The following is a 24985-nucleotide window of genomic DNA, read 5'->3' as shown; positions in this document are numbered from 1 at the left end:
GCCGCCGCTCGGCTCCCCGGATGGCACGCCGCCCCACATCGGGCCGCTCGCTGGGGGCCGGGGGCCGGGGGCCGGGGGCCGGGGGCTGGGGCCTGGGGGCTGCGGGGGGGTGTCGGGGTGTGCCGCGGGCCGGGGCCGGCGCCGGCGGGCCCCTGGCCTCTCCTGTTCTTCAGCCCGCCTGGCTCAAAGCCAAGCCGGGGCCGCCCGCGCCGCCGGACCCCATCGTCGCACAGGCAGGGACACAGACACAGGTGCCCACGACACACACACACACAGACAGACGGAAGGACACAGGCACTCGGAGCTGGGCCACACGGCCTGTGGGGGCGAGGCAGCCACCCCGCCGGAGGGGCGCAGGCCCTGGAGCTGCGTCAGGAGCCCTGGCAGCCGCAGGCCCTGCAGCCACGGGGTCAGGGATGCCGTTCCGCTCCCATTCCTGCCCATCAGCCGAACCGCCGCGGGGCCGTGTGCCTGCGTGCGTGCGCGGCGCCCTGGCCCAGGCGCGGAGCGAGTGTCTGTGGTGTGTCTTGCTGTGTCCCGAGCGGCTCTTTGGGCCTGGGTGCCGGCCGCCCCCGCGTCGCTGTGGTCTTGGCTGTCGCGGGGTCACGGAGCGCGGAGCCCGGCGCCAACGGGGGGCCTGAGGCCCCCGGCGGTCGGGCCGTCTGGTTGGTGTCCTGGGCACGCGGAGCGTGGACCCCGGGGCTGAGGGCCGAAGGGACGGTGGTCCGCGGGGGACGGAGGGCATGTCCTTCGGAGAGAAGGTGCAGGCGGGCCCGGGCCGAAGGTGGGGGGGGTGTTGCGGGTGGCTGGGTGGCTTGGTCGCTGGGGGCGGTGCTAGGGGCTGGGGGCGGGCCTGGGGGCGGGGCCTGGGGCGGGGCGAGGAGGGCCCGCAGGCAGGCCCGGCCCCCGGCCCCCAGCTCCCAAGCACCCCCCCCCTCGGCCCCACCGAGGGCCTCGCAGGCCTGCGAGGACGGGATCCAGCCCCCACCCGTCTCCCCCCAGCGACCGCACCGCCCCCCCGCGCCCCCGCCCCGAGGTTCCGGCTGTCGCCCCGTCCCCTCCCTGGGCCCCTTCGGGCCCCCTCGGCCCCCTCGGCCCCCTGGGACGCGCGGCCGGCTAGGATGCGGGTGGGCGTCGTTGAAGGGCTGCGAGGTTGAAGGGCTGGGAGGAAGAGGAGGTGTGTGGTGTATGTAGTGGCGTCCTGCCCGTGCAGCGGGCGCCCTCGGTGCCCCGCGGCGCCCTGCGGTGGTCCCGGCGGGGCGGGGGCCATGGCAGGGGTCGTCCGGAGGGCGCCGCCGCCGCCGCCGCCGCCGCCGCCGCGTTGGGCGAGGGGGGTGTTGGCGGCAAAGGGACGGACAGGAAGGCCGAAGAAAAAAAGCCTACAGCACCCGGTATTCCCAGGCGGTCTCCCATCCAAGTACTAACCAGGCCCGACCCTGCTTAGCTTCCGAGATCAGACGAGATCGGGCGCGTTCAGGGTGGTATGGCCGTAGACGTCCGCGCCTGCCGCTGGGCGCCCCAAGAGCCTGCTCTGCGCCTCTCCAGGCCGGGCGCCCGCCGCTCCTCAGCCCTCCTCCGCCCGCCCTGTGCGGCCCGCCTGAACGCCTGCCTGCCTGCCTGCCTGCCTGCCTGCATGCTCGCCTGCCGGCCCGACTGATGGACTGACCGCCTCCCGCGCCGCGCCCGGGGTGGCGGAGGGCGCCTGCCCGGGCCGGGGGGTGGGGGCCAAGACGCGTCCCGCACCCCGGAGCCGAGTCTGTCGCGGGAGCCCGGGCGCGCTCCCGTCCCCGGCCTGTCGGGCTCGTCGCCGCCGCTCGGCTCCCCGGATGGCACGCCGCCCCACATCGGGCCGCTCGCTGGGGGCCGGGGGCCGGGGGCCGGGGGCCGGGGGCTGGGGCCTGGGGGCTGCGGGGGGGTGTCGGGGTGTGCCGCGGGCCGGGGCCGGCGCCGGCGGGCCCCTGGCCTCTCCTGTTCTTCAGCCCGCCTGGCTCAAAGCCAAGCCGGGGCCGCCCGCGCCGCCGGACCCCATCGTCGCACAGGCAGGGACACAGACACAGGTGCCCACGACACACACACACACAGACAGACGGAAGGACACAGGCACTCGGAGCTGGGCCACACGGCCTGTGGGGGCGAGGCAGCCACCCCGCCGGAGGGGCGCAGGCCCTGGAGCTGCGTCAGGAGCCCTGGCAGCCGCAGGCCCTGCAGCCACGGGGTCAGGGATGCCGTTCCGCTCCCATTCCTGCCCATCAGCCGAACCGCCGCGGGGCCGTGTGCCTGCGTGCGTGCGCGGCGCCCTGGCCCAGGCGCGGAGCGAGTGTCTGTGGTGTGTCTTGCTGTGTCCCGAGCGGCTCTTTTGGGCCTGGGTGCCGGCCGCCCCCGCGTCGCTGTGGTCTTGGCTGTCGCGGGGTCACGGAGCGCGGAGCCCGGCGCCAACGGGGGGCCTGAGGCCCCCGGCGGTCGGGCCGTCTGGTTGGTGTCCTGGGCACGCGGAGCGTGGCCCCCGGGGCTGAGGGCCGAAGGGACGGTGGTCCGCGGGGGACGGAGGGCATGTCCTTCGGAGAGAAGGTGCAGGCGGGCCCGGGCCGAAGGTGGGGGGGGTGTTGCGGGTGGCTGGGTGGCTTGGTCGCTGGGGGCGGTGCTAGGGGCTGGGGGCGGGCCTGGGGGCGGGGCCTGGGGCGGGGCGAGGAGGGCCCGCAGGCAGGCCCGGCCCCCGGCCCCCGGCTCCCAAGCACCCCCCCCCTCGGCCCCACCGAGGGCCTCGCAGGCCTGCGAGGACGGGATCCAGCCCCCACCCGTCTCCCCCCAGCGACCGCACCGCCCCCCCGCGCCCCCGCCCCGAGGTTCCGGCTGTCGCCCCGTCCCCTCCCTGGGCCCCTTCGGGCCCCCTCGGCCCCCTCGGCCCCCCGGGGCTGAGGGCCGAAGGGACGGTGGTCCGCGGGGGACGGAGGGCATGTCCTTCGGAGAGAAGGTGCAGGCGGGCCCGGGCCGAAGGTGGGGGGGGTGTTGCGGGTGGCTGGGTGGCTTGGTCGCTGGGGGCGGTGCCAGGGAATTGCTAGGGGCTGGGGGCGGGCCTGGGGGCGGGGCCTGGGGCGGGGCGAGGAGGGCCCGCAGGCAGGCCCGGCCCCCGGCCCCCGGCTCCCAAGCACCCCCCCCCTCGGCCCCACCGAGGGCCTCGCAGGCCTGCGAGGACGGGATCCAGCCCCCACCCGTCTCCCCCCAGCGACCGCACCGCCCCCCCGCGCCCCCGCCCCGAGGTTCCGGCTGTCGCCCCGTCCCCTCCCTGGGCCCCTTCGGGCCCCCTCGGCCCCCTCGGCCCCCTGGGACGCGCGGCCGGCTAGGATGCGGGTGGGCGTCGTTGAAGGGCTGCGAGGTTGAAGGGCTGGGAGGAAGAGGAGGTGTGTGGTGTATGTAGTGGCGTCCTGCCCGTGCAGCGGGCGCCCTCGGTGCCCCGCGGCGCCCTGCGGTGGTCCCGGCGGGGCGGGGGCCATGGCAGGGGTCGTCCGGAGGGCGCCGCCGCCGCCGCCGCCGCCGCCGCCGCCGCCGCCGCCGCGTTGGGCGAGGGGGGTGTTGGCGGCAAAGGGACGGACAGGAAGGCCGAAGAAAAAAAGCCTACAGCACCCGGTATTCCCAGGCGGTCTCCCATCCAAGTACTAACCAGGCCCGACCCTGCTTAGCTTCCGAGATCAGACGAGATCGGGCGCGTTCAGGGTGGTATGGCCGTAGACGTCCGCGCCTGCCGCTGGGCGCCCCAAGAGCCTGCTCTGCGCCTCTCCAGGCCGGGCGCCCGCCGCTCCTCAGCCCTCCTCCGCCCGCCCTGTGCGGCCCGCCTGAACGCCTGCCTGCCTGCCTGCCTGCCTGCCTGCATGCTCGCCTGCCGGCCCGACTGATGGACTGACCGCCTCCCGCGCCGCGCCCGGGGTGGCGGAGGGCGCCTGCCCGGGCCGGGGGGTGGGGGCCAAGACGCGTCCCGCACCCCGGAGCCGAGTCTGTCGCGGGAGCCCGGGCGCGCTCCCGTCCCCGGCCTGTCGGGCTCGTCGCCGCCGCTCGGCTCCCCGGATGGCACGCCGCCCCACATCGGGCCGCTCGCTGGGGGCCGGGGGCCGGGGGCCGGGGGCCGGGGGCTGGGGCCTGGGGGCTGCGGGGGGGTGTCGGGGTGTGCCGCGGGCCGGGGCCGGCGCCGGCGGGCCCCTGGCCTCTCCTGTTCTTCAGCCCGCCTGGCTCAAAGCCAAGCCGGGGCCGCCCGCGCCGCCGGACCCCATCGTCGCACAGGCAGGGACACAGACACAGGTGCCCACGACACACACACACACAGACAGACGGAAGGACACAGGCACTCGGAGCTGGGCCACACGGCCTGTGGGGGCGAGGCAGCCACCCCGCCGGAGGGGCGCAGGCCCTGGAGCTGCGTCAGGAGCCCTGGCAGCCGCAGGCCCTGCAGCCACGCGGTCAGGGATGCCGTTCCGCTCCCATTCCTGCCCATCAGCCGAACCGCCGCGGGGCCGTGTGCCTGCGTGCGTGCGCGGCGCCCTGGCCCAGGCGCGGAGCGAGTGTCTGTGGTGTGTCTTGCTGTGTCCCGAGCGGCTCTTTTGGGCCTGGGTGCCGGCCGCCCCCGCGTCGCTGTGGTCTTGGCTGTCGCGGGGTCACGGAGCGCGGAGCCCGGCGCCAACGGGGGGCCTGAGGCCCCCGGCGGTCGGGCCGTCTGGTTGGTGTCCTGGGCACGCGGAGCGTGGACCCCGGGGCTGAGGGCCGAAGGGACGGTGGTCCGCGGGGGACGGAGGGCATGTCCTTCGGAGAGAAGGTGCAGGCGGGCCCGGGCCGAAGGTGGGGGGGTGTTGCGGGTGGCTGGGTGGCTTGGTCGCTGGGGGCGGTGCTAGGGGCTGGGGGCGGGCCTGGGGGCGGGGCCTGGGGCGGGGCGAGGAGGGCCCGCAGGCAGGCCCGGCCCCCGGCCCCCGGCTCCCAAGCACCGCCCCCTCGGCCCCACGGAGGGCCTCGCAGGCCTGCGAGGACGGGATCCAGCCCCCACCCGTCTCCCCCCAGCGACCGCACCGCCCCCCCGCGCCCCCGCCCCGAGGTTCCGGCTGTCGCCCCGTCCCCTCCCTGGGCCCCTTCGGGCCCCCTCGGCCCCCTCGGCCCCCTGGGACGCGCGGCCGGCTAGGATGCGGGTGGGCGTCGTTGAAGGGCTGCGAGGTTGAAGGGCTGGGAGGAAGAGGAGGTGTGTGGTGTATGTAGTGGCGTCCTGCCCGTGCAGCGGGCGCCCTCGGTGCCCCGCGGCGCCCTGCGGTGGTCCCGGCGGGGCGGGGGCCATGGCAGGGGTCGTCCGGAGGGCGCCGCCGTCGCCGCGCCGCCGCCGCCGCCGCCGCCGCCGCGTTGGGCGAGGGGGGTGTTGGCGGCAAAGGGACGGACAGGAAGGCCGAAGAAAAAAGCCTACAGCACCCGGTATTCCCAGGCGGTCTCCCATCCAAGTACTAACCAGGCCCGACCCTGCTTAGCTTCCGAGATCAGACGAGATCGGGCGCGTTCAGGGTGGTATGGCCGTAGACGTCCGCGCCTGCCGCTGGGCGCCCCAAGAGCCTGCTCTGCGCCTCTCCAGGCCGGGCGCCCGCCGCTCCTCAGCCCTCCTCCGCCCGCCCTGTGCGGCCCGCCTGAACGCCTGCCTGCCTGCCTGCCTGCCTGCCTGCATGCTCGCCTGCCGGCCCGACTGATGGACTGACCGCCTCCCGCGCCGCGCCCGGGGTGGCGGAGGGCGCCTGCCCGGGCCGGGGGGTGGGGGCCAAGACGCGTCCCGCACCCCGGAGCCGAGTCTGTCGCGGGAGCCCGGGCGCGCTCCCGTCCCCGGCCTGTCGGGCTCGTCGCCGCCGCTCGGCTCCCCGGATGGCACGCCGCCCCACATCGGGCCGCTCGCTGGGGGCCGGGGGCCGGGGCCGGGGGCCGGGGGCTGGGGCCTGGGGGCTGCGGGGGGTGTCGGGGTGTGCCGCGGGCCGGGGCCGGCGCCGGCGGGCCCCTGGCCTCTCCTGTTCTTCAGCCCGCCTGGCCTCAAAGCCAAGCCGGGGCCGCCCGCGCCGCCGGACCCCATCGTCGCACAGGCAGGGACACAGACACAGGTGCCCACGACACACACACACACAGACAGACGGAAGGACACAGGCACTCGGAGCTGGGCCACACGGCCTGTGGGGGCGAGGCAGCCACCCCGCCGGAGGGGCGCAGGCCCTGGAGCTGCGTCAGGAGCCCTGGCAGCCGCAGGCCCTGCAGCCACGGGGTCAGGGATGCCGTTCCGCTCCCATTCCTGCCCATCAGCCGAACCGCCGCGGGGCCGTGTGCCTGCGTGCGTGCGCGGCGCCCTGGCCCCAGGCGCGGAGCGAGTGTCTGTGGTGTGTCTTGCTGTGTCCCGAGCGGCTCTTTTGGGCCTGGGTGCCGGCCGCCCCCGCGTCGCTGTGGTCTTGGCTGTCGCGGGGTCACGGAGCGCGGAGCCCGGCGCCAACGGGGGGCCTGAGGCCCCCGGCGGTCGGGCCGTCTGGTTGGTGTCCTGGGCACGCGGAGCGTGGCCCCCGGGGCTGAGGGCCGAAGGGACGGTGGTCCGCGGGGGACGGAGGGCATGTCCTTCGGAGAGAAGGTGCAGGCGGGCCCGGGCCGAAGGTGGGGGGGGTGTTGCGGGTGGCTGGGTGGCTTGGTCGCTGGGGGCGGTGCTAGGGGCTGGGGGCGGGCCTGGGGGCGGGGCCTGGGGCGGGGCGAGGAGGGCCCGCAGGCAGGCCCGGCCCCCGGCCCCCGGCTCCCAAGCACCCCCCCCCTCGGCCCCACCGAGGGCCTCGCAGGCCTGCGAGGACGGGATCCAGCCCCCACCCGTCTCCCCCCAGCGACCGCACCGCCCCCCCGCGCCCCCGCCCCGAGGTTCCGGCTGTCGCCCCGTCCCCTCCCTGGGCCCCTTCGGGCCCCCTCGGCCCCCTCGGCCCCCTGGGACGCGCGGCCGGCTAGGATGCGGGTGGGCGTCGTTGAAGGGCTGCGAGGTTGAAGGGCTGGGAGGAAGAGGAGGTGTGTGGTGTATGTAGTGGCGTCCTGCCCGTGCAGCGGGCGCCCTCGGTGCCCCGCGGCGCCCTGCGGTGGTCCCGGCGGGGCGGGGGCCATGGCAGGGGTCGTCCGGAGGGCGCCGCCGCCGCCGCCGCCGCCGCCGCCGCCGCCGCCGCCGCGTTGGGCGAGGGGGGTGTTGGCGGCAAAGGGACGGACAGGAAGGCCGAAGAAAAAAAGCCTACAGCACCCGGTATTCCCAGGCGGTCTCCCATCCAAGTACTAACCAGGCCCGACCCTGCTTAGCTTCCGAGATCAGACGAGATCGGGCGCGTTCAGGGTGGTATGGCCGTAGACGTCCGCGCCTGCCGCTGGGCGCCCCAAGAGCCTGCTCTGCGCCTCTCCAGGCCGGGCGCCCGCCGCTCCTCAGCCCTCCTCCGCCCGCCCTGTGCGGCCCGCCTGAACGCCTGCCTGCCTGCCTGCCTGCCTGCCTGCATGCTCGCCTGCCGGCCCGACTGATGGACTGACCGCCTCCCGCGCCGCGCCCGGGGTGGCGGAGGGCGCCTGCCCGGGCCGGGGGGTGGGGGCCAAGACGCGTCCCGCACCCCGGAGCCGAGTCTGTCGCGGGAGCCCGGGCGCGCTCCCGTCCCCGGCCTGTCGGGCTCGTCGCCGCCGCTCGGCTCCCCGGATGGCACGCCGCCCCACATCGGGCCGCTCGCTGGGGGCCGGGGGCCGGGGGCCGGGGGCCGGGGGCTGGGGCCTGGGGGCTGCGGGGGGGTGTCGGGGTGTGCCGCGGGCCGGGGCCGGCGCCGGCGGGCCCCTGGCCTCTCCTGTTCTTCAGCCCGCCTGGCTCAAAGCCAAGCCAGGGCCGCCCGCGCCGCCGGACCCCATCGTCGCACAGGCAGGGACACAGACACAGGTGCCCACGACACACACACACACAGACAGACGGAAGGACACAGGCACTCGGAGCTGGGCCACACGGCCTGTGGGGGCGAGGCAGCCACCCCGCCGGAGGGGCGCAGGCCCTGGAGCTGCGTCAGGAGCCCTGGCAGCCGCAGGCCCTGCAGCCACGGGGTCAGGGATGCCGTTCCGCTCCCATTCCTGCCCATCAGCCGAACCGCCGCGGGGCCGTGTGCCTGCGTGCGTGCGCGGCGCCCTGGCCCAGGCGCGGAGCGAGTGTCTGTGGTGTGTCTTGCTGTGTCCCGAGCGGCTCTTTGGGCCTGGGTGCCGGCCGCCCCCGCGTCGCCGTGGTCTTGGCTGTCGCGGGGTCACGGAGCGCGGAGCCCGGCGCCAACGGGGGGCCTGAGGCCCCCGGCGGCCGGGCCGTCTGGTTGGTGTCCTGGGCACGCGGAGCGTGGACCCCGGGGCTGAGGGCCGAAGGGACGGTGGTCCGCGGGGGACGGAGGGCATGTCCTTCGGAGAGAAGGTGCAGGCGGGCCCGGGCCGAAGGTGGGGGGGGTGTTGCGGGTGGCTGGGTGGCTTGGTCGCTGGGGGCGGTGCTAGGGGCTGGGGGCGGGCCTGGGGGCGGGGCCTGGGGCGGGGCGAGGAGGGCCCGCATGCAGGCCCGGCCCCCGGCCCCCAAGCACCCCCCCCTCGGCCCCACCGAGGGCCTCGCAGGCCTGCGAGGACGGGATCCAGCCCCCACCCGTCTCCCCCCAGCGACCGCACCGCCCCCCCGCGCCCCCGCCCCGAGGTTCCGGCTGTCGCCCCGTCCCCTCCCTGGGCCCCTTCGGGCCCCCTCGGCCCCCTCGGCCCCCTGGGACGCGCGGCCGGCTAGGATGCGGGTGGGCGTCGTTGAAGGGCTGCGAGGTTGAAGGGCTGGGAGGAAGAGGAGGTGTGTGGTGTATGTAGTGGCGTCCTGCCCGTGCAGCGGGCGCCCTCGGTGCCCCGCGGCGCCCTGCGGTGGTCCCGGCGGGGCGGGGGCCATGGCAGGGGTCGTCCGGAGGGCGCCGCCGCCGCCGCCGCCGCCGCCGCCGCGTTGGGCGAGGGGGGTGTTGGCGGCAAAGGGACGGACAGGAAGGCCGAAGAAAAAAAGCCTACAGCACCCGGTATTCCCAGGCGGTCTCCCATCCAAGTACTAACCAGGCCCGACCCTGCTTAGCTTCCGAGATCAGACGAGATCGGGCGCGTTCAGGGTGGTATGGCCGTAGACGTCCGCGCCTGCCGCTGGGCGCCCCAAGAGCCTGCTCTGCGCCTCTCCAGGCCGGGCGCCCGCCGCTCCTCAGCCCTCCTCCGCCCGCCCTGTGCGGCCCGCCTGAACGCCTGCCTGCCTGCCTGCCTGCCTGCCTGCCTGCATGCTCGCCTGCCGGCCCGACTGATGGACTGACCGCCTCCCGCGCCGCGCCCGGGGTGGCGGAGGGCGCCTGCCCGGGCCGGGGGGTGGGGGCCAAGACGCGTCCCGCACCCCGGAGCCGAGTCTGTCGCGGGAGCCCGGGCGCGCTCCCGTCCCCGGCCTGTCGGGCTCGTCGCCGCCGCTCGGCTCCCCGGATGGCACGCCGCCCCACATCGGGCCGCTCGCTGGGGGCCGGGGGCCGGGGGCCGGGGGCCGGGGGCTGGGGCCTGGGGGCTGCGGGGGGGTGTCGGGGTGTGCCGCGGGCCGGGGCCGGCGCCGGCGGGCCCCTGGCCTCTCCTGTTCTTCAGCCCGCCTGGCTCAAAGCCAAGCCGGGGCCGCCCGCGCCGCCGGACCCCATCGTCGCACAGGCAGGGACACAGACACAGGTGCCCACGACACACACACACACAGACAGACGGAAGGACACAGGCACTCGGAGCTGGGCCACACGGCCTGTGGGGGCGAGGCAGCCACCCCGCCGGAGGGGCGCAGGCCCTGGAGCTGCGTCAGGAGCCCTGGCAGCCGCAGGCCCTGCAGCCACGCGGTCAGGGATGCCGTTCCGCTCCCATTCCTGCCCATCAGCCGAACCGCCGCGGGGCCGTGTGCCTGCGTGCGTGCGCGGCGCCCTGGCCCAGGCGCGGAGCGAGTGTCTGTGGTGTGTCTTGCTGTGTCCCGAGCGGCTCTTTTGGGCCTGGGTGCCGGCCGCCCCCGCGTCGCTGTGGTCTTGGCTGTCGCGGGGTCACGGAGCGCGGAGCCCGGCGCCAACGGGGGGCCTGAGGCCCCCGGCGGTCGGGCCGTCTGGTTGGTGTCCTGGGCACGCGGAGCGTGGACCCCGGGGCTGAGGGCCGAAGGGACGGTGGTCCGCGGGGGACGGAGGGCATGTCCTTCGGAGAGAAGGTGCAGGCGGGCCCGGGCCGAAGGTGGGGGGGGTGTTGCGGGTGGCTGGGTGGCTTGGTCGCTGGGGGCGGTGCTAGGGGCTGGGGGCGGGCCTGGGGGCGGGGCCTGGGGCGGGGCGAGGAGGGCCCGCAGGCAGGCCCGGCCCCCGGCCCCCGGCTCCCAAGCACCCCCCCCTCGGCCCCACCGAGGGCCTCGCAGGCCTGCGAGGACGGGATCCAGCCCCCACCCGTCTCCCCCCAGCGACCGCACCGCCCCCCCGCGCCCCCGCCCCGAGGTTCCGGCTGTCGCCCCGTCCCCTCCCTGGGCCCCTTCGGGCCCCCTCGGCCCCCTCGGCCCCCTGGGACGCGCGGCCGGCTAGGATGCGGGTGGGCGTCGTTGAAGGGCTGCGAGGTTGAAGGGCTGGGAGGAAGAGGAGGTGTGTGGTGTATGTAGTGGCGTCCTGCCCGTGCAGCGGGCGCCCTCGGTGCCCCGCGGCGCCCTGCGGTGGTCCCGGCGGGGCGGGGGCCATGGCAGGGGTCGTCCGGAGGGCGCCGCCGTCGCCGCCGCCGCCGCCGCCGCCGCCGCCGCCGCGTTGGGCGAGGGGGGTGTTGGCGGCAAAGGGACGGACAGAAGGCCGAAGAAAAAAAGCCTACAGCACCCGGTATTCCAGGCGGTCTCCCATCCAAGTACTAACCAGGCCCGACCCTGCTTAGCTTCCGAGATCAGACGAGATCGGGCGCGTTCAGGGTGGTATGGCCGTAGACGTCCGCGCCTGCCGCTGGGCGCCCCAAGAGCCTGCTCTGCGCCTCTCCAGGCCGGGCGCCCGCCGCTCCTCAGCCCTCCTCCGCCCGCCCTGTGCGGCCCGCCTGAACGCCTGCCTGCCTGCCTGCCTGCCTGCCTGCATGCTCGCCTGCCGGCCCGACTGATGGACTGACCGCCTCCCGCGCCGCGCCCGGGGTGGCGGAGGGCGCCTGCCCGGGCCGGGGGGTGGGGGCCAAGACGCGTCCCGCACCCCGGAGCCGAGTCTGTCGCGGGAGCCCGGGCGCGCTCCCGTCCCCGGCCTGTCGGGCTCGTCGCCGCCGCTCGGCTCCCCGGATGGCACGCCGCCCCACATCGGGCCGCTCGCTGGGGGCCGGGGGCCGGGGGCCGGGGCCGGGGGCTGGGGCCTGGGGGCTGCGGGGGGGTGTCGGGGTGTGCCGCGGGCCGGGGCCGGCGCCGGCGGGCCCCCTGGCCTCTCCTGTTCTTCAGGCCCGCCTGGCTCAAAGCCAAGCCGGGGCCGCCCGCGCCGCCGGACCCCATCGTCGCACAGGCAGGGACACAGACACAGGTGCCCACGACACACACACACACAGACAGACGGAAGGACACAGGCACTCGGAGCTGGGCCACACGGCCTGTGGGGGCGAGGCAGCCACCCCGCCGGAGGGGCGCAGGCCCTGGAGCTGCGTCAGGAGCCCTGGCAGCCGCAGGCCCTGCAGCCACGCGGTCAGGGATGCCGTTCCGCTCCCATTCCTGCCCATCAGCCGAACCGCCGCGGGGCCGTGTGCCTGCGTGCGTGCGCGGCGCCCTGGCCCAGGCGCGGAGCGAGTGTCTGTGGTGTGTCTTGCTGTGTCCCGAGCGGCTCTTTTGGGCCTGGGTGCCGGCCGCCCCCGCGTCGCTGTGGTCTTGGCTGTCGCGGGGTCACGGAGCGCGGAGCCCGGCGCCAACGGGGGGCCTGAGGCCCCCGGCGGTCGGGCCGTCTGGTTGGTGTCCTGGGCACGCGGAGCGTGGACCCCGGGGCTGAGGGCCGAAGGGACGGTGGTCCGCGGGGGACGGAGGGCATGTCCTTCGGAGAGAAGGTGCAGGCGGGCCCGGGCCGAAGGTGGGGGGGGTGTTGCGGGTGGCTGGGTGGCTTGGTCGCTGGGGGCGGTGCTAGGGGCTGGGGGCGGGCCTGGGGGCGGGGCCTGGGGCGGGGCGAGGAGGGCCCGCAGGCAGGCCCGGCCCCCGGCCCCCGGCTCCCAAGCACCGCCCCCTCGGCCCCACGGAGGGCCTCGCAGGCCTGCGAGGACGGGATCCAGCCCCCACCCGTCTCCCCCCAGCGACCGCACCGCCCCCCCGCGCCCCCGCCCCGAGGTTCCGGCTGTCGCCCCGTCCCCTCCCTGGGCCCCTTCGGGCCCCCTCGCCCCCTCGGCCCCCTGGACGCGCGGCCGGCTAGGATGCGGGTGGGCGTCGTTGAAGGGCTGCGAGGTTGAAGGGCTGGGAGGAAGAGGAGGTGTGTGGTGTATGTAGTGGCGTCCTGCCCGTGCAGCGGGCGCCCTCGGTGCCCCGCGGCGCCCTGCGGTGGTCCCGGCGGGGCGGGGGCCATGGCAGGGGTCGTCCGGAGGGCGCCGCCGCCGCCGCCGCCGCCGCCGCCGCGTTGGGCGAGGGGGGTGTTGGCGGCAAAGGGACGGACAGGAAGGCCGAAGAAAAAAAGCCTACAGCACCCGGTATTCCCAGGCGGTCTCCCATCCAAGTACTAACCAGGCCCGACCCTGCTTAGCTTCCGAGATCAGACGAGATCGGGCGCGTTCAGGGTGGTATGGCCGTAGACGTCCGCGCCTGCCGCTGGGCGCCCCAAGAGCCTGCTCTGCGCCTCTCCAGGCCGGGCGCCCGCCGCTCCTCAGCCCTCCTCCGCCCGCCCTGTGCGGCCCGCCTGAACGCCTGCCTGCCTGCCTGCCTGCCTGCCTGCCTGCATGCTCGCCTGCCGGCCCGACTGATGGACTGACCGCCTCCCGCGCCGCGCCCGGGGTGGCGGAGGGCGCCTGCCCGGGCCGGGGGGTGGGGGCCAAGACGCGTCCCGCACCCCGGAGCCGAGTCTGTCGCGGGAGCCCGGGCGCGCTCCCGTCCCCGGCCTGTCGGGCTCGTCGCCGCCGCTCGGCTCCCCGGATGGCACGCCGCCCCACATCGGGCCGCTCGCTGGGGGCCGGGGGCCGGGGGCCGGGGGCCGGGGGCTGGGGCCTGGGGGCTGCGGGGGGGTGTCGGGGTGTGCCGCGGGCCGGGGCCGGCGCCGGCGGGCCCCTGGCCTCTCCTGTTCTTCAGCCCGCCTGGCTCAAAGCCAAGCCGGGGCCGCCCGCGCCGCCGGACCCCATCGTCGCACAGGCAGGGACACAGACACAGGTGCCCACGACACACACACACACAGACAGACGGAAGGACACAGGCACTCGGAGCTGGGCCACACGGCCTGTGGGGGCGAGGCAGCCACCCCGCCGGAGGGGCGCAGGCCCTGGAGCTGCGTCAGGAGCCCTGGCAGCCGCAGGCCCTGCAGCCACGGGGTCAGGGATGCCGTTCCGCTCCCATTCCTGCCCATCAGCCGAACCTCCGCGGGGCCGTGTGCTGCGTGCGTGCGCGGCGCCCTGGCCCAGGCGCGGAGCGAGTGTCTGTGGTGTGTCTTGCTGTGTCCCGAGCGGCTCTTTTGGGCCTGGGTGCCGGCCGCCCCGCGTCGCTGTGGTCTTGGCTGTCGCGGGGTCACGGAGCGCGGAGCCCGGCGCCAACGGGGGCCTGAGGCCCCCGGCGGTCGGGCCGTCTGGTTGGTGTCCTGGGCACGCGGAGCGTGGACCCCGGGGCTGAGGGCCGAAGGGACGGTGGTCCGCGGGGACGGAGGGCATGTCCTTCGGAGAGAAGGTGCAGGCGGGCCCGGGCCGAAGGTGGGGGGGGTGTTGCGGGTGGCTGGGTGGCTTGGTCGCTGGGGGCGGTGCTAGGGGCTGGGGGCGGGCCTGGGGGCGGGGCCTGGGGCGGGGCGAGGAGGGCCCGCAGGCAGGCCCGGCCCCCGGCCCCCGGCTCCCAAGCACCCCCCCCTCGGCCCCACCGAGGGCCTCGCAGGCCTGCGAGGACGGGATCCAGCCCCCACCCGTCTCCCCCCAGCGACCGCACCGCCCCCCGCGCCCCCGCCCCGAGGTTCCGGCTGTCGCCCCGTCCCTCCCTGGGCCCCTTCGGGCCCCCTCGGCCCCCTCGGCCCCCGGGGCTGAGGGCCGAAGGGACGGTGGTCCGCGGGGGACGGAGGGCATGTCCTTCGGAGAGAAGGTGCAGGCGGGCCCGGGCCGAAGGTGGGGGGGTGTTGCGGGTGGCTGGGTGGCTTGGTCGCTGGGGGCGGTGCCAGGGAATTGCTAGGGGCTGGGGGCGGGCCTGGGGGCGGGGCCTGGGGCGGGGCGAGGAGGGCCCGCAGGCAGGCCCGGCCCCCGGCCCCCGGCTCCCAAGCACCCCCCCCCTCGGCCCCACCGAGGGCCTCGCAGGCCTGCGAGGACGGGATCCAGCCCCCACCCGTCTCCCCCAGCGACCGCACCGCCCCCCCGCGCCCCCGCCCGAGGTTCCGGCTGTCGCCCCGTCCCCTCCCTGGGCCCCTTCGGGCCCCCTCGGCCCCCTCGGCCCCCTGGGACGCGCGGCCGGCTAGGATGCGGGTGGGCGTCGTTGAAGGGCTGCGAGGTTGAAGGGCTGGGAGGAAGAGGAGGTGTGTGGTGTATGTAGTGGCGTCCTGCCCGTGCAGCGGGCGCCCTCGGTGCCCCGCGGCGCCCTGCGGTGGTCCCCGGCGGGGCGGGGGCCATGGCAGGGGTCGTCCGGAGGGCGCCGCCGCCGCCGCCGCCGCCGCGTTGGGCGAGGGGGGTGTTGGCGGCAAAGGGACGGACAGGAAGGCCGAAGAAAAAAAGCCTACAGCACCCGGTATTCCCAGCCGGTCTCCCATCCAAGTACTAACCAGGCCCGACCCTGCTTAGCTTCCGAGATCAGACGAGATCGGGCGCGTTCAGGGTGGTATGGCCGTAGACGTCCGCACCTGCCGCTGGGCGCCCCAAGAGCCTGCTCTGCGCCTCTCCAGGCCGGGCGCCCGCCGCTCCTCAGCCCTCCTCCGCCCGCCCTGTGCGGCCCGCCTGAACGCCTGCCTGCCTGCCTGCCTGCCTGCCTGCCTGCATGCTCGCCTGCCGGCCCGACTGATGGACTGACCGCCTCCCGCGCCGCGCCCGGGGTGGCGGAGGGCGCCTGCCCGGGCCGGGGGGTGGGGGCCAAGACGCGTCCCGCACCCCGGAGCCGAGTCTGTCGCGGGAGCCCGGGCGCGCTCCCGTCCCCGGCCTGTCGGGCTCGTCGCCGCCGCTCGGCTCCCCGGATGGCACGCCGCCCCACATCGGGCCGCTCGCTGGGGGCCGGGGGCCGGGGGCCGGGGGCCGGGGGCTGGGGCCTGGGGCTGCGGGGGGGTGTCGGGGTGTGCCGCGGCCGGGCCGGCGCCGGCGGGCCCCTGGCCTCTCCTGTTCTTCAGCCCGCCTGGCTCAAAGCCAAGCCGGGGCCGCCCGCGCCGCCGGACCCCATCGTCGCACAGGCAGGGACACAGACACAGGTGCCCACGACACACACACACAGACAGACGGAAGGACACAGGCACTCGGAGCTGGGCCACACGGCCTGTGGGGGCGAGGCAGCCACCCCGCCGGAGGGGCGCAGGCCCTGGAGCTGCGTCAGGAGCCCTGGCAGCCGCAGGCCCTGCAGCCACGGGGTCAGGGATGCCGTTCCGCTCCCATTCCTGCCCATCAGCCGAACCGCCGCGGGGCCGTGTGCCTGCGTGCGTGCGCGGCGCCTGGCCCAGGCGCGGAGCGAGTGTCTGTGGTGTGTCTTGCTGTGTCCCGAGCGGCTCTTTTGGGCCTGGGTGCCGGCCGCCCCCGCGTCGCTGTGGTCTTGGCTGTCGCGGGGTCACGGAGCGCGGAGGCCCGGCGCCAACGGGGGGCCTGAGGCCCCCGGCGGTCGGGCCGTCTGGTTGGTGTCCTGGGCACGCGGAGCGTGGCCCCCGGGGCTGAGGGCCGAAGGGACGGTGGTCCGCGGGGGACGGAGGGCATGTCCTTCGGAGAGAAGGTGCAGGCGGGCCCGGGCCGAAGGTGGGGGGGGTGTTGCGGGTGGCTGGGTGGCTTGGTCGCTGGGGGCGGTGCTAGGGGCTGGGGGCGGGCCTGGGGGCGGGGCCTGGGGCGGGGCGAGGAGGGCCCGCAGGCAGGCCCGGCCCCCGGCCCCCGGCTCCCAAGCACCCCCCCCTCGGCCCCACGGAGGGCCTCGCAGGCCTGCGAGGACGGGATCCAGCCCCCACCCGTCTCCCCCCAGCGACCGCACCGCCCCCCGCGCCCCCGCCCCGAGGTTCCGGCTGTCGCCCCGTCCCCTCCCTGGGCCCCTTCGGGCCCCCTCGGCCCCCTCGGCCCCCTGGGACGCGCGGCCGGCTAGGATGCGGGTGGGCGTCGTTGAAGGGCTGCGAGGTTGAAGGGCTGGGAGGAAGAGGAGGTGTGTGGTGTATGTAGTGGCGTCCTGCCCGTGCAGCGGGCGCCCTCGGTGCCCCGCGGCGCCCTGCGGTGGTCCCGGCGGGGCGGGGGCCATGGCAGGGGTCGTCCGGAGGGCGCCGCCGCCGCCGCCGCCGCCGCCGCCGCCGCCGCCGCCGCGTTGGGCGAGGGGGGTGTTGGCGGCAAAGGGACGGACAGGAAGGCCGAAGAAAAAAAGCCTACAGCACCCGGTATTCCCAGGCGGTCTCCCATCCAAGTACTAACCAGGCCCGACCCTGCTTAGCTTCCGAGATCAGACGAGATCGGGCGCGTTCAGGGTGGTATGGCCGTAGACGTCCGCGCCTGCCGCTGGGCGCCCCAAGAGCCTGCTCTGCGCCTCTCCAGGCCGGGCGCCCGCCGCTCCTCAGCCCTCCTCCGCCCGCCCTGTGCGGCCCGCCTGAACGCCTGCCTGCCTGCCTGCCTGCCTGCATGCTCGCCTGCCGGCCCGACTGATGGACTGACCGCCTCCCGCGCCACGCCCGGGGTGGCGGAGGGCGCCTGCCCGGGCCGGGGGGTGGGGGCCAAGACGCGTCCCGCACCCCGGAGCCGAGTCTGTCGCGGGAGCCCGGGCGCGCTCCCGTCCCCGGCCTGTCGGGCTCGTCGCCGCCGCTCGGCTCCCCGGATGGCACGCCGCCCCACATCGGGCCGCTCGCTGGGGGCCGGGGGCCGGGGGCCGGGGGCCGGGGGCTGGGGCCTGGGGGCTGCGGGGGGGTGTCGGGGTGTGCCGCGGGCCGGGGCCGGCGCCGGCGGGCCCCTGGCCTCTCCTGTTCTTCAGCCCGCCTGGCTCAAAGCCAAGCCGGGGCCGCCCGCGCCGCCGGACCCCATCGTCGCACAGGCAGGGACACAGACACAGGTGCCCACGACACACACACACACAGACAGACGGAAGGACACAGGCACTCGGAGCTGGGCCACACGGCCTGTGGGGGCGAGGCAGCCACCCCGCCGGAGGGGCGCAGGCCCTGGAGCTGCGTCAGGAGCCCTGGCAGCCGCAGGCCCTGCAGCCACGGGGTCAGGGATGCCGTTCCGCTCCCATTCCTGCCCATCAGCCGAACCGCCGCGGGGCCGTGTGCCTGCGTGCGTGCGCGGCGCCCTGGCCCAGGCGCGGAGCGAGTGTCTGTGGTGTGTCTTGCTGTGTCCCGAGCGGCTCTTTGGGCCTGGGTGCCGGCCGCCCCCGCGTCGCCGTGGTCTTGGCTGTCGCGGGGTCACGGAGCGCGGAGCCCGGCGCCAACGGGGGGCCTGAGGCCCCCGGCGGCCGGGCCGTCTGGTTGGTGTCCTGGGCACGCGGAGCGTGGACCCCGGGGCTGAGGGCCGAAGGGACGGTGGTCCGCGGGGGACGGAGGGCATGTCCTTCGGAGAGAAGGTGCAGGCGGGCCCGGGCCGAAGGTGGGGGGGGTGTTGCGGGTGGCTGGGTGGCTTGGTCGCTGGGGGCGGTGCTAGGGGCTGGGGGCGGGCCTGGGGGCGGGGCCTGGGGCGGGGCGAGGAGGGCCCGCATGCAGGCCCGGCCCCCGGCCCCCAAGCACCCCCCCCTCGGCCCCACCGAGGGCCTCGCAGGCCTGCGAGGACGGGATCCAGCCCCCACCCGTCTCCCCCCAGCGACCGCACCGCCCCCCCGCGCCCCCGCCCCGAGGTTCCGGCTGTCGCCCCGTCCCCTCCCTGGGCCCCTTCGGGCCCCTCGGCCCCCTCGGCCCCCTGGGACGCGCGGCCGGCTAGGATGCGGGTGGGCGTCGTTGAAGGGCTGCGAGGTTGAAGGGCTGGGAGGAAGAGGAGGTGTGTGGTGTATGTAGTGGCGTCCTGCCCGTGCAGCGGGCGCCCTCGGTGCCCCGCGGCGCCCTGCGGTGGTCCCGGCGGGGCGGGGGCCATGGCAGGGGTCGTCCGGAGGGCGCCGCCGCCGCCGCCGCCGCCGCCGCCGCGTTGGGCGAGGGGGGTGTTGGCGGCAAAGGGACGGACAGGAAGGCCGAAGAAAAAAAGCCTACAGCACCCGGTATTCCCAGGCGGTCTCCCATCCAAGTACTAACCAGGCCCGACCCTGCTTAGCTTCCGAGATCAGACGAGATCGGGCGCGTTCAGGGTGGTATGGCCGTAGACGTCCGCGCCTGCCGCTGGGCGCCCCAAGAGCCTGCTCTGCGCCTCTCCAGGCCGGGCGCCCGCCGCTCCTCAGCCCTCCTCCGCCCGCCCTGTGCGGCCCGCCTGAACGCCTGCCTGCCTGCCTGCCTGCCTGCCTGCATGCTCGCCTGCCGGCCCGACTGATGGACTGACCGCCTCCCGCGCCGCGCCCGGGGTGGCGGAGGGCGCCTGCCCGGGCCGGGGGGTGGGGGCCAAGACGCGTCCCGCACCCCGGAGCCGAGTCTGTCGCGGGAGCCCGGGCGCGCTCCCGTCCCCGGCCTGTCGGGCTCGTCGCCGCCGCTCGGCTCCCCGGATGGCACGCCGCCCCACATCGGGCCGCTCGCTGGGGGCCGGGGGCCGGGGGCCGGGGGCCGGGGGCTGGGGCCTGGGGGCTGCGGGGGGGTGTCGGGGTGTGCCGCGGGCCGGGGCCGGCGCCGGCGGGCCCCTGGCCTCTCCTGTTCTTCAGCCCGCCTGGCTCAAAGCCAAGCCGGGGCCGCCCGCGCCGCCGGACCCCATCGTCGCACAGGCAGGGACACAGACACAGGTGCCCACGACACACACACACACAGACAGACGGAAGGACACAGGCACTCGGAGCTGGGCCACACGGCCTGTGGGGGCGAGGCAGCCACCCCGCCGGAGGGGCGCAGGCCCTGGAGCTGCGTCAGGAGCCCTGGCAGCCGCAGGCCCTGCAGCCACGCGGTCAGGGATGCCGTTCCGCTCCCATTCCTGCCCATCAGCCGAACCGCCGCGGGGCCGTGTGCCTGCGTGCGTGCGCGGCGCCCTGGCCCAGGCGCGGAGCGAGTGTCTGTGGTGTGTCTTGCTGTGTCCCGAGCGGCTCTTTTGGGCCTGGGTGCCGGCCGCCCCCGCGTCGCTGTGGTCTTGGCTGTCGCGGGGTCACGGAGCGCGGAGCCCGGCGCCAACGGGGGGCCTGAGGCCCCCGGCGGTCGGGCCGTCTGGTTGGTGTCCTGGGCACGCGGAGCGTGGCCCCCGGGGCTGAGGGCCGAAGGGACGGTGGTCCGCGGGGGACGGAGGGCATGTCCTTCGGAGAGAAGGTGCAGGCGGGCCCGGGCCGAAGGTGGGGGGGGTGTTGCGGGTGGCTGGGTGGCTTGGTCGCTGGGGGCGGTGCTAGGGGCTGGGGGCGGGCCTGGGGGCGGGGCCTGGGGCGGGGCGAGGAGGGCCCGCAGGCAGGCCCGGCCCCCGGCCCCCGGCTCCCAAGCACCCCCCCCTCGGCCCCACGGAGGGCCTCGCAGGCCTGCGAGGACGGGATCCAGCCCCCACCCGTCTCCCCCCAGCGACCGCACCGCCCCCCCGCGCCCCCGCCCCGAGGTTCCGGCTGTCGCCCCGTCCCCTCCCTGGGCCCCTTCGGGCCCCCTCGGCCCCCTCGGCCCCCTGGGACGCGCGGCCGGCTAGGATGCGGGTGGGCGTCGTTGAAGGGCTGCGAGGTTGAAGGGCTGGGAGGAAGAGGAGGTGTGTGGTGTATGTAGTGGCGTCCTGCCCGTGCAGCGGGCGCCCTCGGTGCCCCGCGGCGCCCTGCGGTGGTCCCGGCGGGGCGGGGGCCATGGCAGGGGTCGTCCGGAGGGCGCCGCCGCCGCCGCCGCCGCCGCCGCCGCCGCCGCCGCCGCCGCGTTGGGCGAGGGGGGTGTTGGCGGCAAAGGGACGGACAGGAAGGCCGAAGAAAAAAAGCCTACAGCACCCGGTATTCCCAGGCGGTCTCCCATCCAAGTACTAACCAGGCCCGACCCTGCTTAGCTTCCGAGATCAGACGAGATCGGGCGCGTTCAGGGTGGTATGGCCGTAGACGTCCGCGCCTGCCGCTGGGCGCCCCAAGAGCCTGCTCTGCGCCTCTCCAGGCCGGGCGCCCGCCGCTCCTCAGCCCTCCTCCGCCCGCCCTGTGCGGCCCGCCTGAACGCCTGCCTGCCTGCCTGCCTGCCTGCATGCTCGCCTGCCGGCCCGACTGATGGACTGACCGCCTCCCGCGCCGCGCCCGGGGTGGCGGAGGGCGCCTGCCCGGGCCGGGGGGTGGGGGCCAAGACGCGTCCCGCACCCCGGAGCCGAGTCTGTCGCGGGAGCCCGGGCGCGCTCCCGTCCCCGGCCTGTCGGGCTCGTCGCCGCCGCTCGGCTCCCCGGATGGCACGCCGCCCCACATCGGGCCGCTCGCTGGGGGCCGGGGGCCGGGGGCCGGGGGCCGGGGGCTGGGGCCTGGGGGCTGCGGGGGGGTGTCGGGGTGTGCCGCGGGCCGGGGCCGGCGCCGGCGGGCCCCTGGCCTCTCCTGTTCTTCAGCCCGCCTGGCTCAAAGCCAAGCCGGGGCCGCCCGCGCCGCCGGACCCCATCGTCGCACAGGCAGGGACACAGACACAGGTGCCCACGACACACACACACACAGACAGACGGAAGGACACAGGCACTCGGAGCTGGGCCACACGGCCTGTGGGGGCGAGGCAGCCACCCCGCCGGAGGGGCGCAGGCCCTGGAGCTGCGTCAGGAGCCCTGGCAGCCGCAGGCCCTGCAGCCACGGGGTCAGGGATGCCGTTCCGCTCCCATTCCTGCCCATCAGCCGAACCGCCGCGGGGCCGTGTGCCTGCGTGCGTGCGCGGCGCCCTGGCCCAGGCGCGGAGCGAGTGTCTGTGGTGTGTCTTGCTGTGTCCCGAGCGGCTCTTTGGGCCTGGGTGCCGGCCGCCCCCGCGTCGCTGTGGTCTTGGCTGTCGCGGGGTCACGGAGCGCGGAGCCCGGCGCCAACGGGGGGCCTGAGGCCCCCGGCGGTCGGGCCGTCTGGTTGGTGTCCTGGGCACGCGGAGCGTGGACCCCGGGGCTGAGGGCCGAAGGGACGGTGGTCCGCGGGGGACGGAGGGCATGTCCTTCGGAGAGAAGGTGCAGGCGGGCCCGGGCCGAAGGTGGGGGGGGTGTTGCGGGTGGCTGGGTGGCTTGGTCGCTGGGGGCGGTGCTAGGGGCTGGGGGCGGGCCTGGGGGCGGGGCCTGGGGCGGGGCGAGGAGGGCCCGCAGGCAGGCCCGGCCCCCGGCCCCCAGCTCCCAAGCACCCCCCCCCTCGGCCCCACCGAGGGCCTCGCAGGCCTGCGAGGACGGGATCCAGCCCCCACCCGTCTCCCCCCAGCGACCGCACCGCCCCCCCGCGCCCCCGCCCCGAGGTTCCGGCTGTCGCCCCGTCCCCTCCCTGGGCCCCTTCGGGCCCCCTCGGCCCCCTCGGCCCCCTGGGACGCGCGGCCGGCTAGGATGCGGGTGGGCGTCGTTGAAGGGCTGCGAGGTTGAAGGGCTGGGAGGAAGAGGAGGTGTGTGGTGTATGTAGTGGCGTCCTGCCCGTGCAGCGGGCGCCCTCGGTGCCCCGCGGCGCCCTGCGGTGGTCCCGGCGGGGCGGGGGCCATGGCAGGGGTCGTCCGGAGGGCGCCGCCGCCGCCGCCGCCGCCGCCGCCGCCGCCGCCGCCGCGTTGGGCGAGGGGGGTGTTGGCGGCAAAGGGACGGACAGGAAGGCCGAAGAAAAAAAGCCTACAGCACCCGGTATTCCCAGGCGGTCTCCCATCCAAGTACTAACCAGGCCCGACCCTGCTTAGCTTCCGAGATCAGACGAGATCGGGCGCGTTCAGGGTGGTATGGCCGTAGACGTCCGCGCCTGCCGCTGGGCGCCCCAAGAGCCTGCTCTGCGCCTCTCCAGGCCGGGCGCCCGCCGCTCCTCAGCCCTCCTCCGCCCGCCCTGTGCGGCCCGCCTGAACGCCTGCCTGCCTGCCTGCCTGCCTGCATGCTCGCCTGCCGGCCCGACTGATGGACTGACCGCCTCCCGCGCCACGCCCGGGGTGGCGGAGGGCGCCTGCCCGGGCCGGGGGGTGGGGGCCAAGACGCGTCCCGCACCCCGGAGCCGAGTCTGTCGCGGGAGCCCGGGCGCGCTCCCGTCCCCGGCCTGTCGGGCTCGTCGCCGCCGCTCGGCTCCCCGGATGGCACGCCGCCCCACATCGGGCCGCTCGCTGGTGGCCGGGGGCCGGGGGCCGGGGGCCGGGGGCTGGGGCCTGGGGGCTGCGGGGGGGTGTCGGGGTGTGCCGCGGGCCGGGGCCGGCGCCGGCGGGCCCCTGGCCTCTCCTGTTCTTCAGCCCGCCTGGCTCAAAGCCAAGCCGGGGCCGCCCGCGCCGCCGGACCCCATCGTCGCACAGGCAGGGACACAGACACAGGTGCCCACGACACACACACACACAGACAGACGGAAGGACACAGGCACTCGGAGCTGGGCCACACGGCCTGTGGGGGCGAGGCAGCCACCCCGCCGGAGGGGCGCAGGCCCTGGAGCTGCGTCAGGAGCCCTGGCAGCCGCAGGCCCTGCAGCCACGGGGTCAGGGATGCCGTTCCGCTCCCATTCCTGCCCATCAGCCGAACCGCCGCGGGGCCGTGTGCCTGCGTGCGTGCGCGGCGCCCTGGCCCAGGCGCGGAGCGAGTGTCTGTGGTGTGTCTTGCTGTGTCCCGAGCGGCTCTTTGGGCCTGGGTGCCGGCCGCCCCCGCGTCGCCGTGGTCTTGGCTGTCGCGGGGTCACGGAGCGCGGAGCCCGGCGCCAACGGGGGGCCTGAGGCCCCCGGCGGCCGGGCCGTCTGGTTGGTGTCCTGGGCACGCGGAGCGTGGACCCCGGGGCTGAGGGCCGAAGGGACGGTGGTCCGCGGGGGACGGAGGGCATGTCCTTCGGAGAGAAGGTGCAGGCGGGCCCGGGCCGAAGGTGGGGGGGGTGTTGCGGGTGGCTGGGTGGCTTGGTCGCTGGGGGCGGTGCTAGGGGCTGGGGGCGGGCCTGGGGGCGGGGCCTGGGGCGGGGCGAGGAGGGCCCGCATGCAGGCCCGGCCCCCGGCCCCCAAGCACCCCCCCCTCGGCCCCACCGAGGGCCTCGCAGGCCTGCGAGGACGGGATCCAGCCCCCACCCGTCTCCCCCCAGCGACCGCACCGCCCCCCCGCGCCCCCGCCCCGAGGTTCCGGCTGTCGCCCCGTCCCCTCCCTGGGCCCCTTCGGGCCCCCTCGGCCCCCTCGGCCCCCTGGGACGCGCGGCCGGCTAGGATGCGGGTGGGCGTCGTTGAAGGGCTGCGAGGTTGAAGGGCTGGGAGGAAGAGGAGGTGTGTGGTGTATGTAGTGGCGTCCTGCCCGTGCAGCGGGCGCCCTCGGTGCCCCGCGGCGCCCTGCGGTGGTCCCGGCGGGGCGGGGGCCATGGCAGGGGTCGTCCGGAGGGCGCCGCCGCCGCCGCCGCCGCCGCCGCCGCGTTGGGCGAGGGGGGTGTTGGCGGCAAAGGGACGGACAGGAAGGCCGAAGAAAAAAAGCCTACAGCACCCGGTATTCCCAGGCGGTCTCCCATCCAAGTACTAACCAGGCCCGACCCTGCTTAGCTTCCGAGATCAGACGAGATCGGGCGCGTTCAGGGTGGTATGGCCGTAGACGTCCGCGCCTGCCGCTGGGCGCCCCAAGAGCCTGCTCTGCGCCTCTCCAGGCCGGGCGCCCGCCGCTCCTCAGCCCTCCTCCGCCCGCCCTGTGCGGCCCGCCTGAACGCCTGCCTGCCTGCCTGCCTGCCTGCCTGCCTGCATGCTCGCCTGCCGGCCCGACTGATGGACTGACCGCCTCCCGCGCCGCGCCCGGGGTGGCGGAGGGCGCCTGCCCGGGCCGGGGGGTGGGGGCCAAGACGCGTCCCGCACCCCGGAGCCGAGTCTGTCGCGGGAGCCCGGGCGCGCTCCCGTCCCCGGCCTGTCGGGCTCGTCGCCGCCGCTCGGCTCCCCGGATGGCACGCCGCCCCACATCGGGCCGCTCGCTGGGGGCCGGGGGCCGGGGGCCGGGGGCCGGGGGCTGGGGCCTGGGGGCTGCGGGGGGGTGTCGGGGTGTGCCGCGGGCCGGGGCCGGCGCCGGCGGGCCCCTGGCCTCTCCTGTTCTTCAGCCCGCCTGGCTCAAAGCCAAGCCGGGGCCGCCCGCGCCGCCGGACCCCATCGTCGCACAGGCAGGGACACAGACACAGGTGCCCACGACACACACACACACAGACAGACGGAAGGACACAGGCACTCGGAGCTGGGCCACACGGCCTGTGGGGGCGAGGCAGCCACCCCGCCGGAGGGGCGCAGGCCCTGGAGCTGCGTCAGGAGCCCTGGCAGCCGCAGGCCCTGCAGCCACGGGGTCAGGGATGCCGTTCCGCTCCCATTCCTGCCCATCAGCCGAACCGCCGCGGGGCCGTGTGCCTGCGTGCGTGCGCGGCGCCCTGGCCCAGGCGCGGAGCGAGTGTCTGTGGTGTGTCTTGCTGTGTCCCGAGCGGCTCTTTGGGCCTGGGTGCCGGCCGCCCCCGCGTCGCTGTGGTCTTGGCTGTCGCGGGGTCACGGAGCGCGGAGCCCGGCGCCAACGGGGGGCC

The 24985-nt window shown here is 77.0% G+C and overlaps 13 non-coding genes across 13 annotated transcripts; all 13 read right to left on the bottom strand.

Annotated features, from left to right (window-relative positions):
• Window positions 1-1376: 1376 nt before the first annotated feature.
• LOC144310091 (5S ribosomal RNA) lies at window positions 1377-1495 on the bottom strand. Its single transcript, XR_013375820.1, has one exon. It is a non-coding gene; the product is annotated as a 5S ribosomal RNA (ribosomal RNA).
• Window positions 1496-3609: 2114 nt separating this feature from the next.
• Window positions 3610-3728, bottom strand: LOC144310090 (5S ribosomal RNA). Its single transcript, XR_013375819.1, has one exon. It is a non-coding gene; the product is annotated as a 5S ribosomal RNA (ribosomal RNA).
• A 1696-nt stretch (window positions 3729-5424) lies between these two features.
• Window positions 5425-5543, bottom strand: LOC144310089 (5S ribosomal RNA). Its single transcript, XR_013375818.1, has one exon. It is a non-coding gene; the product is annotated as a 5S ribosomal RNA (ribosomal RNA).
• Window positions 5544-7243: 1700 nt separating this feature from the next.
• Window positions 7244-7362, bottom strand: LOC144310088 (5S ribosomal RNA). The gene has a single exon (XR_013375817.1). It is a non-coding gene; the product is annotated as a 5S ribosomal RNA (ribosomal RNA).
• A 1679-nt stretch (window positions 7363-9041) lies between these two features.
• On the bottom strand, window positions 9042-9160 carry LOC144310087 (5S ribosomal RNA). The gene has a single exon (XR_013375816.1). It is a non-coding gene; the product is annotated as a 5S ribosomal RNA (ribosomal RNA).
• Window positions 9161-10862: 1702 nt separating this feature from the next.
• On the bottom strand, window positions 10863-10980 carry LOC144310093 (5S ribosomal RNA). The gene has a single exon (XR_013375822.1). It is a non-coding gene; the product is annotated as a 5S ribosomal RNA (ribosomal RNA).
• A 1686-nt stretch (window positions 10981-12666) lies between these two features.
• Window positions 12667-12785, bottom strand: LOC144310086 (5S ribosomal RNA). The gene has a single exon (XR_013375815.1). It is a non-coding gene; the product is annotated as a 5S ribosomal RNA (ribosomal RNA).
• Window positions 12786-14875: 2090 nt separating this feature from the next.
• On the bottom strand, window positions 14876-14994 carry LOC144310092 (5S ribosomal RNA). Its single transcript, XR_013375821.1, has one exon. It is a non-coding gene; the product is annotated as a 5S ribosomal RNA (ribosomal RNA).
• A 1697-nt stretch (window positions 14995-16691) lies between these two features.
• On the bottom strand, window positions 16692-16810 carry LOC144310097 (5S ribosomal RNA). The gene has a single exon (XR_013375826.1). It is a non-coding gene; the product is annotated as a 5S ribosomal RNA (ribosomal RNA).
• A 1674-nt stretch (window positions 16811-18484) lies between these two features.
• LOC144310096 (5S ribosomal RNA) lies at window positions 18485-18603 on the bottom strand. Its single transcript, XR_013375825.1, has one exon. It is a non-coding gene; the product is annotated as a 5S ribosomal RNA (ribosomal RNA).
• A 1702-nt stretch (window positions 18604-20305) lies between these two features.
• Window positions 20306-20424, bottom strand: LOC144310095 (5S ribosomal RNA). The gene has a single exon (XR_013375824.1). It is a non-coding gene; the product is annotated as a 5S ribosomal RNA (ribosomal RNA).
• Window positions 20425-22119: 1695 nt separating this feature from the next.
• On the bottom strand, window positions 22120-22238 carry LOC144310094 (5S ribosomal RNA). Its single transcript, XR_013375823.1, has one exon. It is a non-coding gene; the product is annotated as a 5S ribosomal RNA (ribosomal RNA).
• Window positions 22239-23913: 1675 nt separating this feature from the next.
• Window positions 23914-24032, bottom strand: LOC144310085 (5S ribosomal RNA). Its single transcript, XR_013375814.1, has one exon. It is a non-coding gene; the product is annotated as a 5S ribosomal RNA (ribosomal RNA).
• Between the last annotated feature and the right edge of the window lie 953 nt (window positions 24033-24985).

Source organism: Canis aureus, unplaced genomic scaffold, assembly GCF_053574225.1.
Source record: "Canis aureus isolate CA01 unplaced genomic scaffold, VMU_Caureus_v.1.0 ptg000403l_RagTag, whole genome shotgun sequence".
NCBI lineage: Eukaryota > Metazoa > Chordata > Mammalia > Carnivora > Canidae > Canis > Canis aureus.
This window is presented reverse-complemented; position numbering and strand designations above follow the sequence as displayed.